The sequence below is a fragment of the Magnolia sinica genome, chromosome 16, assembly GCF_029962835.1.
Source record: "Magnolia sinica isolate HGM2019 chromosome 16, MsV1, whole genome shotgun sequence".
In the NCBI taxonomy this organism is placed as follows: Eukaryota; Viridiplantae; Streptophyta; class Magnoliopsida; order Magnoliales; family Magnoliaceae; genus Magnolia; species Magnolia sinica.
In genome coordinates, this window is record NC_080588.1 from 53,386,445 (window position 1) to 53,401,325 (window position 14,881).

A 14,881-nucleotide genomic window follows, 5' to 3' on the forward strand; every position below is an offset into this window, starting at 1 on the left:
CAAGTGTAAATCTGATTCCTTATTCAGTCTACGAACAACTAGGTTTGGGTGAATTGAAACCCACCCGAACTACATTACAACTTGCCGACCACTTAGTTCGTATACCGTGAGGGATAATTGAGGATGTGTTAATCTAAGTTGACAGATTCTATTACCCGGTAGATTTTATCATCCTGGATACTCAACCAATCATGGACATGAGCACTCAAATTCCCGTCATTCTTGGTCACCCATTCCTTGTCACTTCAAACATAATCATTAATTGAAGGAATGGAGTCATGAGTATGTCTTTCGGGAATAAGACATTGGAGTTGAATATTTTTTTCAACGCAAGAAAATAGTCAGAGGATGATGGCGATCCCTATAATATTAACCTAATTGATTCTCTCATGGAAGATAGAGTATGTCTGACCTTATCCTCTTACCCTCTAGAGACATGCTTAGCCCACTCTCATGATTTAGGTGATGATATGATTAGGGAGATGGGTGTCATACTTGATACTGTGTCGGTACTTGAAATTAACCGGTGGAGGATACAACTTGAAGAGTTACAGCAAATCAATGTGTGCCTCTACCATCTAACCTCAAGGCACCGAAACTTGACCTAAAACCTTTACCCTCTGATTTGAAATATGTCTATTTAAGTCAAGATGAGACATACCTAGTGGTGATTTCTTCCTACCTTGAGCAAGAATAGGAGAGTATGCTCATCTCTACTCTCATTGAGCATAAGGGAGCCCTTGGATGGTCAATTGCAGACCTTAAGAAAATTGACCATTTGATTTGTACTCACTGCATTTATCTTGAGGATAATGCGAAGACCTCTCGACAGTCACAACGTATACTAAATCCAAATATGAAGGAAGTGGTTAAGGCCGAGGTTCTTAAACTATTGGATATAGGTATCATATACCCTATATCCGATAGCTAATGGGTGAGTCCAACTCAAGTGGTTCCCAAGTAGTCCAGAATCACCATCGTAGCCAATGCCAATAATGAACTCATGCCAACTAGGATCACTACTGGTTGAAGAATGTGTATTGACTACAGAAAATTAAATACCATCACAAGGAAGGACCACTTCCCTTTGCCCTTCATTAATCAAATCTCAAAAATGCTAGCTGGTCACTCGTACTATTGCTTCCTTGACGGGTATTCAGGCTACAACCAGATAGAGATAGCCCTGAAGATCAGGAAAAAACCACATTCACATGTCCCTTTGGCACTTTTTCTTACCGAAGGATGTCATTCGGACTGTGGAATGCCCCCGCCACTTTTCAGCAATGTATGATAAGTATTTTTTCTGACATAGTGGGGTAATATCTAGAGGTCTTCATAGATGACTTCTCTGTCTTTTGTCCATCTTTCAGCGATTGCTTAGAAAATCTTAAATGTGTGCTGAAAAAATGTGAAGAAAAGAATTTGGTACTCAATTGGGTGAAGTGTTATTTCATGGTTCATAAGGGAATTGTCATTGGACATATCATCTCGTCCAAGGGAATTGAGGTAGATAAGGCTAAAATTGATTTGATCTCTAACCTACCTCCACCCATGAACATACGAAACGTGCGATCCTTCCTAGAACACGCCGGTTTTTACAGGAGATTCATAAAGGACTTTAGTCACCTCTCTCATCCTTTATGTAATCTACTTAAAAAGGATGCACCATTCGAGTGGACTGAGCAATGTCGGGAAGCTTTTACTAAGCTCAAGGATATGTTAACCACTGCACCTACCATGCAGCCACCTGATTGGAGCCTTCCTTTTAAACTTATGTGTGATGCATCTAACTATGCTCTTGGGGCGGTCCTAGGCCAGAGAAAAGACAAGAAGCCCTATGTTATACACTATGAAAGTAAAACCCTAAATCCTGCCCAAGTGAATTATTCAACCACAGAGAAGGAACTCTTAGTCATAGTATTCTCTTTGGACAAATTTAGGTCATACTTGATCAGATCCAAGATCGTCATTTACATAGATCATGCGGCACTCAATTATCTTCTTTTTAAGAATGATGTTAAGCCCCGCCTAATAAGATGGATCCTCCTACTCTAAGAATTTGATTTGGAAATAAAAGATAAAAAGGGAGTAGAAAATGTAGTGGTTAACCATCTTTCTCGCCTTTTTCTCTCTGATTCCCTTGAGATGACACATATAAATGACATGTTCCCTAACGAACAATTGTTCAAAGTCCATTCACCTTGGTTTGCTAATATTGCTAATTATCTTACCACAGGTTTCACGCGGACACATTGGACTGCATGTAACACCCCATACTTTTCAGTACTCGGGTGTTACTGTGTAACCAAATGCAACTCTAGCTAAGCGAGTGATCACATGCATTTCAGTTTAAATCCAACCATTTAAAGTAATCCCTACCCACATAGTAAACTACCTATTTAATTGGTTCTCAAAGTGGCCCATCTCAACCGTCTGATACAACCCTGATTCATAAACCAAGTTATCTGGTCATTTAGTCTCGATGACAAAAATCATCTCACCACGAAACTGGCAGGAACATTGTGTTGCTAAAATCCCAATGGCAATGAAAGTCAAAACCCTGCCCTATCAGACATGTTGAACCATGTGATATCAGTCTTGGGTACCAGATCATCAAGATCCACCATCTAACCAATTCACATCACAACAGTGTATAATCTAACCAATGACCGCAATACCCACCATTAGACCACTAGATTTCACCTAAACACTCTTTAGGACCCCGTAGCTATTGGTAACTAGGTATAAAGCGACCCAACCATTAGATTGGTTGAATGGTCAAGATGTCGAATATTAGTAATTAGACATCCATGTAGTGTTTCCACATAACCTTTAAAGTTAGTTAAAGAATTGGGTACATGGACCATATCAATCAATCCACCATGAGGACAACTCTCCTAGAAGTAGGCCCTACAAATAATAATCATAAATAACAATAGTTAAATGTCTAATGATATAAAAACATGGAATGGATGGTCCTAAGAACCTACAGGGCGAGACCCATAACGTGACTAAAGACGCACACATATGTAGAAATAATAATAATAATAATAGTTAAGAAATAAACAATGATAATAATAAGTGGTAAAAATAATAAGAATAATGTTAGTATTAGTATACGGCTAGTAAAATATTATAAGAGTCATATAAACAATCCATTAAGACCTTTTGACCATTGGTGCTCGGATTGAAGTTGATCCGACCATTGTAGTCAATACTTAAAGGACGTAGATGAACCCGTATGGCCCACCTAAAGCTTAGATCTTCCTGATTTTTGGTGAGAGGCCCTGCTTGGGACCTTTAAAGTGAATGGATGGACTGGATTTATCATAAACATCATGGTGGACCCGTAGTGAGTGTGAACAACTGGTGCACACCCGCTGTGCACCAGATTCGCAAGTCGGGTCAAAGCGGGCTGACCGGCAATTGCCTTAACAAGGAGAGGATTTCTCTCTCTTCCTCTTTCCTACTGCTTGAAATTTTAAAACGGACCGAGCCATTTTTGGTCACGCTATGGCCCACCATCATGCCCCGCTGCCAAGATCCAAATTGTCCATCGCGTATGCCCCTTGAAAATTACCAAAACCTAAGTTTTTACAACGACTCATGTGCGCATGCATGCGTACAACTGTGGGTGTAAGTGGCCGAGCGGGTGAACAGGTTGTGTCTCCTGCCGTTCCAAAACTGGGCCACTGTGGTCAATGCAGACCACCTTGGGCCGATCCAAACTGTTCAGGTTGTGGGTCCCTCAAATCCATCCAAGATGGTGGACCCAACATGATTTCACGCATACGTGTGTGTGCAAAAATCTAGCCTAAAGACACCCTCACACAACCTGTTCCAAAATGGAAAACTGCTTCTTTCCTTTCTCCGGCCAACTGGCACGATCCATGTGAGGACCTCTCTACCAATCACATGCCTCTGTTTCGGACGTACCCAAGCCACTCACGTGCTAAACACGTGTTAGATTTTCTATGCAAAACCAACGCCTATCCCTCCCTCGATTTTGAGAAAACCATATGGCAGGATTCGATCCAAGTCATCAAGCCCTGATCCGACGACTCTAAGGGAATATAGGGCTTGATATAAGGTAGCTGGGTGGTATAGCAATGAGGGGTTCTCTTATTTCTACAGTCGAACTCAAAAACAGCAGCTACACTAGAGAAAAACAAAGTGAGAGAGAGAGAGAGAGAACAAGGGAGTGTGGTCAGTCGGGCTATGGTGCCGCACCATCCGACTGTCCGAGTTAGGCTCGAACTCGGGGTCTGTCGGGATGGCCAGTAGTTTGTTTTGATATGGGAAGAAAGGAAGAAAAGAGAGGTTAGAAAGATGAAAGAATGAGGGAGAAGGAGTGAAATCCGGCGTTGGGTTTGGGACTGCACCACGTCGAGTCGACTGGACGGTTCAACTTGGGCTGAGTTAGAGAGCAACCAACGCTACTGAGCTTTGGGAAAAGAAACATAGAAGAGAGAGATCCAGAGAGACAGAAGAGAGAAAACAAAGAAGAAGGAGATAGGGAGTAGAGAAAGAAAGGAGAAAGAAGGTGATGGTGGGGTGCGGTTATTACACCAAACTGAACCGGACCAAGTCTGTCCGAGTTCAACGTCCATTGCTGGATGTTCCAGCATGTGAAGAGAAGAAGGAGGTGAGAGAGTAGAAAGAAAAACGGGGAGAGAAGGGAAGATAGGAGACAGGGAGTTGAGCCGAGTTTGGTCGCTATCGAGTCGACTCGGCTGGAACCCATTGAGTCTAGCCGAGTTAAGCTGGGCTTGGGACTAGTCCAGGTGTGGCTGGACATTCCAGTAAGAGAAAGAGAAAAAGAAAGGAAGGAGAAGAAGAGAGAGAGAGAGAGAGAGAGAGAGAGAGAGAGAGAGGAGAAGAGACTTGAGCCGAGTCAACTCGACTCAATTGAGTCAATTAAGGTGAGCCCACCTTCTTCCTCCATATTGAAATTTTTTTATTATAGTTATCAATGTTATCATTATTAAAGTTAATAGGATTTTTAATATTAAGCATTATTAACCATTAGTAGATTACCTATACTAATGTTGGTTATTACAGATAAATTACAATTCTCAAATATTAGTGTTTCATGTTATCGTTATTAAAGATTAGCATTGATGTTAAGAGCATACTACGAATTTTCATCACAATGATTATTAGCATCATGTTAGTTAATAATAATCATATATTGCTAGTATCAATGGCAGTTTTTGTGAATACTAGTATTAGTAGAATTGTGGTTAATCGTACAATCAATTGGCATATTAAATCCTATAATCTAGCCTAGACATAGACTCTAAGATAAAATTCTAGACCTAAGTAACTTAAACCATAGGCTTATACTTAAGACATAAATGATAAGTTAAAATATGAATCTAATTGCATAAATTCATAATCATGGTAGGTCATAGTACCTATTATCATGGCTAGATTCATTATTGAAAGTTATGGCTATTATTATTAGAAAATATTATCATTTTCCTTATGGGTTAGTATAATTCTTGTTAATATAATTGTTAGTGTTGGTCCTTATCATTGTTAGTGAAAATTTTAGTATCATTACTTGTATTACTTAGTAGGTTATTAGTAATTACAGAAAATATTAGATAATGTTGGAATATTTAAACATGAATTTGAGAATCATCATTATCAATATTGATTGATAAATACTCCCATTATGAATATTATTTGATCCATCTTATAATAATAAAAATAAAATTAATTTAGGATTTAAATCATAGCATTTAAGCATTTAACTAAACCTTAGAATGAAAATCCTAATTTTACACCAAAACCCTGGAAATAAGTAATCCAAACCCTAGGTTATAATCTCAACCATAAACAGTATGTAGAACATGGATCTAAGCATACAACTTACAATTCGTGGTAGGATCCAAGTCTAAGGGCGTGCGCTCTTCCTAATAATATTGGAAGGTGAGTCAACAAAAAAGGTGATGATTTCTTCCCCTTGAGCTTTCCATTTTCCCATTAGCTCAAGTATAGTTTTATTTTAATTTAAATTGATAACTGATATCTCCATCTTATAATCACATGTGTAATTGTTGAAATTAAATTGCTAGATTTCTTGCTTAATATTTATCTTGCATATTGTCTCATGCTTGTGGATTATTTGTGGATTGCTTATGGAACTTAAACTGGTACATCAGTGGGAAAACCCCACATACAAATGTACACCCATACTTGGGATGTAACCCGATTAGTTGTGATTGTAATGGACCTTCGGCTTAGTGGTTATTAAATGGTAGTTTAAATTGATTAATGATATGGGCCTACCATTCAGGGTTGTTGTGTCCAATGGTTTTAAGAATGGTTTCTTATCGCATGATTTCGATATTGGCCCTATGTGGCTTAGTTTTATTAATCACCCTATGTGGATTAGTTCTGATATTCGCCCTACAAGGCTTTATCTTAGTGTTTGCCCTAAATGGGTTCGATGTTTTATTTTGTGTAACCATGCGATGATAAGCCCCATATACTGAATATGATTGGCCACTAGTTGATTAGGTTCCATTAAACATCCTAAGAAGGTAGCCTCATGAGCTAGGGATGGTGGAATGGGACATTATGCCTAAGTTGTCGGCCTACGCAGGGCTCTGAGAGTGACTTTTGAGCTTATTAAACCTACTGGTTGTAAATAGATTAATAACAGTTGGGCTAATCATACATTCATAGCATTCAAGCGATGACGGGTGGCTAATTCTGGATGTTGTAGCACGTGCCCAATAGGATTTAGTTGGGGTATCGTTTCGCTAGCTCCCAAACCATTGACTATCAACCCACTTTTAGTGAGTTTAGCACTACACATGTACTATATACTTTCGCTGGTGACCGGTCACATTGCATGGGTTTTGCCCAAAAGCCAATTGGATGAGCATCCCCAATTAATGTGCACTCATACACCCATGCATTTAATAAGACTGCATCATTTATTATTTTGCATGCCTTGTACATTTTCATAACTATGCTCACCTAATGCGGCGGTATGTAATCTTGAGGAGAATTCACATCGAGTTGGCTACTCATCCATCAAATATACAACCGTATAGATAGTATAGGTGGCTTAAGTGATATGCAGGTTCAGACTGATGAGGAGCCGTTATGATGGTCAAGGACCCGTGGTTGTACCTGTCAAGGAAGCTGCGGAATCTTGTGGCTTTCGTTATTATATTTTCTTTTATATTTCTCATGTATGTGAAATTTGTAATTGTTAGTGTAAGGACATTGGTTTGTATAAGTCATTATGGGCAACCTCTTGTATATTCTAAATGTAATCGTAAATTTTTTCTTTATGTTTAATTGTCCATTCTATGCTCATCTGCTTACTCTCATAGTTGAAAAAAAATAAACTCGAATTTGACCACCCTTTATGGTTAACACTCGGGTTTTTGGGAAACGAGTCATATACTCTGGTCTTGAAAACACAGGGCGTTATACTGCGCAAGATAAGAAAAAATTCTTCACCGAGGTTCACAAGTTTTTCTGGGATGATCCATATTTGTTTAAATATTGCCCAAACCAAGGAGATGTATGTCAGACAATGAACATCAAAGTGTCATCTCCTTCTATCACTCTCAGGCCTGTAGTGGTCACTTTTCTGCTAAAAAGACCATGGCCAAGATTCTGCAGTGTGGCTTTTACTGACCCACTATGTTTAGGGACACTTATGAGTTTTGCAAAGCTTGTGAGCATTGTTAGAAGTTAGGAGCATTCTCCCATCGAAATATAATGCCTTTGAACCTCATTCTGATAATCGAAGCATTTGATTGCTAGGGCATTGATTTCATGAGACCATTCCCCCAATCTTTTAGAAATTTATATATTTTGCTCGCTGTAGACTATGTCACTAAATGGGTCGAAGCGATTTCGTGCCGGAACAATGACCATCAAACAGTCATTAAATTCTTAAAAGAAAACATCCTTTCCCAGTTCGGAACGCCTCGAGCCATCATTAGTGATGGGGGCTCACATTTTTGTAATAAGCCATTCATGAACTTAATGTAGAAATATGGCATCTCCCACAAAGTAAGCACTCCATACCACCCACAAACAAGTGGGAAAGGTAAGATTTTCAATAGGGAACTTAAACACATCTTGAAAAAGACGCTTAACCCTGACCGTAAGGATTAGTCAATCCGATTTACCGATGCCTTATGGGCTTACCCTACCACATTTAAGACCGTTATTGGAATATTTCCCTTTAGACTTATCTATGGGAAGGCTTGCCACTTACTTGTGGAGTTGGAACATAGAGCCTATTAGGCAATCAAAAATTTAAATTTCAATCTGGACAACGCTAGCTCACTATGCAAACTTCAGTTGAATGAACTCAAAGAAATCTAAAATGATGCGTATGAGAACTCGAGAATTTACAAGGACAGGATAAAAGTGTTTCATGATCAATAAATTCTTTGGAAATCATTCACACCAGGTCAGAAAGTCCTCTTGTACAATTCTCGATTACATCTCTTTCCGCATAAACTTCAATCTCGTTGGACTGACCCTTATTCTCATGGGGCTGTCGAGATTCAGAATCCAAACAATGGCAATGATTTTAAAATAAATGGACATCGGTTGAAGCCATTTGTTGAGAAATTTGATTCAGAGGACATGTTCATACCTTTGAATGATCCTGTTTATCAAGATTGATTTCCTAGTCTGATGGAGGTATATCTAGGTTTACTGTTTTTCGTTGTTTAGGATAGTTGGCTTTCTGTTGTTCTAGGATAGTTTGCTTCTGCTATTTAGGATAGTTTGCTTCTCGGTTGATTAACTTTTGTACTAACCACTTTCACGCTGGGATCCTTTGGAAAAAGTCACAAAATCTCTTCATCAGGTACTATCTTTCCATCACTTCTCTTTCAACTACATTGTCTCTTTCGTTAATCATGCTTATTTCTTTTCCATTAAGGACAATGTAGATTTTAGGTTGGGAATGGGAGATTAGGTTACCTAATCAGTGTTTTCTCAGTTTTTAGCAAAATTTGAAAAACATTTTGAAATTTTTTTAATGTTTATCTGTTTGGAAAGCGATAAGTTGTGTATTTAAGACTATTTTGAGTATGACAATAAGATAAATCAAAATTTTAAATTGTTGGAGTTGGAGCAATTAAGTAACCTATCATTTATGGTTCTTACATTCAATTGATTAAGAGTAAGTTTAAATATTATGTTATTTATATTGTTTTCAGTAAATAGTACTATAATTTCTGATTGTTAATATGATGTTCATTGAAAGATATTGAGAACCGAGTTTGGAGAATTTTATCCACCTTAAAAGAAGAAAGAATCAGTTAAAAAATATGAGATCGACAAAGAGGTTATAAAGAATGAAGAATAACAACATCTTTGAGGGGAATGAAAAGTGTCTTTGAAAAGGACGTAATGTCTAAAGAAGAGGAATAAATACAAATGAACGTCAATATAAAATCAAAAACTAGAAAAAGAAGGAAAATGAGATAAGTTCGGAATCAGTACTTGTGCTTTCAACCAATCTTGAAGTGATGAGCATGGCTAACATTATGAAAAGATAGTATTTTCACTAAACACTTTGAAAAACTTGATATGCGAACTACACTCTGACCTAATGGATAAAGGACTTATTTGATTGATTGGTTATGTGATTCAACTCCAGGTTTTCAAAATCTCAATTTCTCATCTTGAGTCTACTCATTCATACTTGACTACACAAAAGATCGTTTTCTCAAAAAGGTTTGAACATTGCGCATTAAAGTTCATTTTTCACATACTTTGATCGGGACTAGCAAAACGCTGGTTGGGGATTGTGTCGAGGGCCAAATATTGCATATTAGACCCCATTTATTACTTAGTTTTATGAATATGATAATGCTTAATGTTCTAGTTCAATTCTCATTATTTCTTATCATGCAGCCAACTTGAGTCTTGGATCTATCTCATTTTTGGGCACATGTCCTAACATGATATGGAAAAACAAATGAACCGCCGTGGATTATTCACAAACATAATGTTGGGCCCCACCTAGCCTCTGGTCGCATAAAGTTTCTTGCAAAGGCTTTCCCAGTCAAGCTACGTCCATCTAACACAACCGTTTATATCCCAAGGTCTAAAAACCACTTCGACCTAATGATGCTTGTTATCTTAAAAGTACACTTCAAAATAACGGTACAAAACCAATGCCTACAAGTCAATATTCAAAGTAGAAAATGTACAAAAAAGTGGTTGCATTGATAAAAATGCGTGTCATTTTTTGGACCATATAACCGGTCTATCGTAGGGCCCCTGATTGATACAGATTTTGATGTAGAGCGGGTCGCAGACAGTTTCATGACTAAGATATATCAGAAAAGGACTAGTCGACAACAGAAGTGATCAAGACCGTCAGACCTTAGATCGGGCGTATCTCGCAATCCGGAATGAGTCATCGGGTGTAAAATATATGATTTTGGGGTAGAAGGAGATACTTTAGCCACCCAACCCACTATGCCGGGTTGTGCAAGCTGGATTTGTGAAATTCTCCCAGATTGACGGTAGTTTCTTTATTTTAATTCTGTTTTTACTATAAATAGTAAATTTTAGTTTAATCATAACTCTTCATCCGTTGGGCTTTAGGAGTTGCGCCTAATGTGAAAAGAGCTTAGAACAATTAAGAGAATAGGACACATTATTTTTTTGGCCAAAAACCTTGCCGACCATCTATAAATAGCAAGTTTACTATTTATATTAAGTTGCGAATTCTAGGAGTTTTAGTTATAGTTTTCTTCTAATTGTTCTCCCATTACTTGGTATTCCTATTTAAAGGGTTGTGAACTCACTTATTTCATTCATTAATCAAAATTTGAATTTATTAGAATTTATTCTTCTTGCTTTCTTTGCTTGTGGATTTGAGAAGTCTTTGTGCGGAGTTCAGAGAAACTCTATGGATTCAGGTAGTTATCCTCGAGGAAGACGATGATTGACCTCACGCTTCATCCCTGTGTTAGATTTTCTGTTTGAAAGCAACCAAAAAAAAAAAGATGTCACACACTTTCCATAACCTATCTGACGTCAGTCAGAGCAGATCAAGTCCAGGTGGGACCAACAATGTTGTAAAGTGGCATGTGAATGTGATTAACGTTCCCTAGGTTTAGGGCTTTAATCCAGCATGCTGGATTAGGAAAGGTCATTTGTCACCCATGAACTGACAAGTGGTAAGTGGGGCAGTAGATCTGGACCATCTCTCCGGTGGGTCTTATGGGTAGATGGACCCCAATTGAATTCCACAATGAACAGATGTTAACTTTGGACTAATACATGTTAACATCTATATATGGTTTAACAATAACATAAAATCCATAGGATCTTGACTTGATGCATTTGACAAAACGAACACCAAAGAGTTGTACAAATTAAAGAGTGTACTTTGCACCATTGAATTAGACGATGAAGAAGCTTGATGTTAATGAGCCATCGGTTTCAACGGTTTAGGTCTTCTCAACTTGGCACACGACTAAGATCAACTAACTCTGATCTTCTCTCTCCTCAACTCTCTTTGATGCGTGAATGGAGATGGGAGATCAACTACAAATGTTGAGTTAGAGAGAGGGACCAGGAGCCTTGAATTTATAGATGATTTGGTTCAACCCATCAAAGGAACCAAGTAATTACATGACTCTTTATCTTATCCAATTAATCAGAATATTCAATGTCATTACATAATTCCAAGAGATGGAATGGGAAAAGTCACTCCTTAGAATGTGAAAGTCATTCTTGGAATGTGGAGAGACACCCCTAAAATATGAAAAGTTATGGCATATGAAAAGTTATTTTTTAATACAAAGGTTGGGGTCATAAGTGGGCCACTCTCTTTATACATTCCAACATTCTCCCACTTGGCCTATATGACCACATCATAAGGACTTTTCCCTAGATTTGAATTTATATATATATATATATATATATATATATATATATATATATATATATATATATATATATATATAGATTTTATAAAAATTGACTTCTCTTGAATTTAGACATTTGAAAAGATACTTCTAATGGCACCACACTAGAAAGGACATAATACCTTCATTAAATGAAACTAATAATGTGAATCATGGTGGTCATATATCATTTAGTGACATACTCTGTAACGCCCTAAAAATTGGCAGTCGTGCATAAACTCGACTCCTAAGTTCCCAGGTGTCACTTATGCTGATTTTTACTAATTTACGTTTAATCTGGTTTAAATGCGCAACATGAAATTTCTTGAAATATGAAACATAATCACAACTGATCTACTGAAATGAAAGAAGTCAAATATATATATACAAGTTCAAAAGAATGTAAATGGGTCACACCAGGCGTTGCCCAATGAAATCACAAAAGGAATATCATGTCCAAAAGAATAGGGCTGGGTCCACAACTCAGCGATCCAAATCCCGTCTACTAGGGCGACAAGGAACCGTCCATCAGCTAGAAGTAGGACAACTCATTCTCCTCCTCAAGGCTCGTGTTGCTAAGCTCCTCATACTCTACATCACCTGCGTCTACGAGAGAGTCTGGTTGGTATTTTAAAACACCATCCCAGAGTGGGAGTGAGTGATTAACTCAGTGGGTGCTATTAATCTCAAGTTGTGCTAAACATCAATTACATTATGAACTTAATAAAAAGCAATCATTCATAAATACCTAACTAATATTATCAATGCATATGTATGATAGATGATATGATGCATGCCCTCGCCACAACACTCCCTTGAGCGACTCCATCTAACGATCACATATGACCAACACTCTCTCAGAGCGACCTCGACTGCCGAGTCACCAACGTAGCTAGTGCGATGTGATGATAATATTAGCCAAGTTCTTAGTTAATTCCATTAATCTAGCAGGTTGGGAAAACTGATAGACCTCACGTATCAATGCCCTTAACTGGTTGCGAGGCCAAGGCCCCCCAACGTGTGAGGCCAAGACCCTGTGATCCTTGATCCTGTAGGGTTCCCCATCTCCGACTTCAAGTACATGGGGAGTGCTGAGAAAAAGGGATCGTTTGCGGTCACTACGGAGAGGTGAGTCACCCCAGCGTAAGCCGACAACTCAGATATAGTGTCCCATTCCACCATGCCCGGCTCAGGAGGCGGTGGATTAGTTTCAATATGGTTATCGATGGGCTACAACGGTTGTAGGGTGTTCTAGGTTCCATACATATATGAGCAAACAGGGGTAACAATCAAGGTTGGTCAGTAAATAGGCTAGACCGCACGAGTTCAGGCAAGTACGTGACAGACGATATCGGGTACAAGCGACCCATGTAGTCTAACTACTGTCACCCACGCGCACCCGCCCAAATTCATGGGTTTAACCTCAGGATAGTCCTACCAACGGGACCACCTTCACTCTCCTCGTATTCCTGACCAACCCAATGGTTTGGTGGTAATCTGTAGCATGCCGACTAACATGGATTAACAACTAGCATTGGTAATAACATGCATTGATACTTTCCATCATAGAATTTAGATTTTTACAAGGCAAATGCTAATAATATCATGAAATAAAGGTGTAAGTGTTGTGTGGGTTAGTGTGGAAGGCAAGCATTTCATATATCTCCTAATACCAAAATATACACAAGGGTTAGTGCATCAAACATGTTATGGGGAAAACATCATACATGAACCGAGCAAGGAATATACAAGCAATCATCATTAACATACCCAATCATGTTTGAGAAACAACAAGCATTCCATCATCATTCCACATTAATTTGGGGGATTTAAAGTGTAAGGTTTTGTCTAGGTTTTACTAGATTACCCAAATACATCATCCAACAAACAAAATCATTAGATTCATATTGAAATTAGTGCTAGGCAACCTAAGAACAATAGTCCACACCTATGGATCGTTGAAGATGTTTGAAAGTGATCTAGGGTTGCCAAATTCGTAGGTCGATTCGTAGAGATCCTGAGCCAAATGAACTTGCATGTTAGGATTACATGCATTTCCTAGCTCAACCCCAAAGATTACCAAAAATGATAAGTGCTTACCTCCCCATTCGGATGGAAGTAGCTTGTAGTTGTGGATATGGGAAGGGAAAGGTATTTCTCTAAGGCCCTAAGCTTCCTAGGGCCCTACATCCTACCACACACTCCTTTCCTTTCTTCTTCCTCTCTCTTTCTCCTCCTTTCTCCTCTTCCTCTTCTCCCTTTCTCTCTTTTCTCTCTTCTCTCTTTCCTTTCTCTAGGGCAAATTCGTATGGGGAGAGGGGTGCCCCCAAGAAGCCCCTTTTATAATGCCAGATTTGGTGCAAATGGCCTCAAGTTCTAGGTTTTTACTATACTAGACCTATAAGGGGGTCTTTCTAAGCTCTAGGGCCCACTATGGGGCATAGGAGCCGGCACCCACCGTTGGATAATTGGCCCTAATGATGATCTACGTATGTATATTATCAGCCCGCCATTTGGACGCGTCGATCGACAGATATGATGAAAGTCTTCAACGGTCACCGATATTCGATCAGGGCCGCGGCTATACAAATATGAGTAGGGAAATATCCTTACTCCATTGGTAAAGTTTGGTCACAAAGCAACGATCTAAAATCCTCAACTTTGCATAAGAGTGGACGACTCAATTCACTTAAGTTCCAGCTCCTTTCTTTAGGGCATTTGCACTTCTCATGCACTCGTCCTTTGGCTCAAGTTGAGCAGTTCTAGACAGTACCCCGGTCTGACTCCTGTGATGGGCACAAGCCCAGTAAGATGGACATTATTCTGTAGTTTTGGAACTAGTGGCCCACCAACGAGCGGTCTAGAGCTTGTTTGGAGAATCGGGGCATTTCTGGAATGAATTAGGTATTGAGATTTTTCGTGGTCACTGATTAGGGTTTGGATTAACTATATTTATAGTG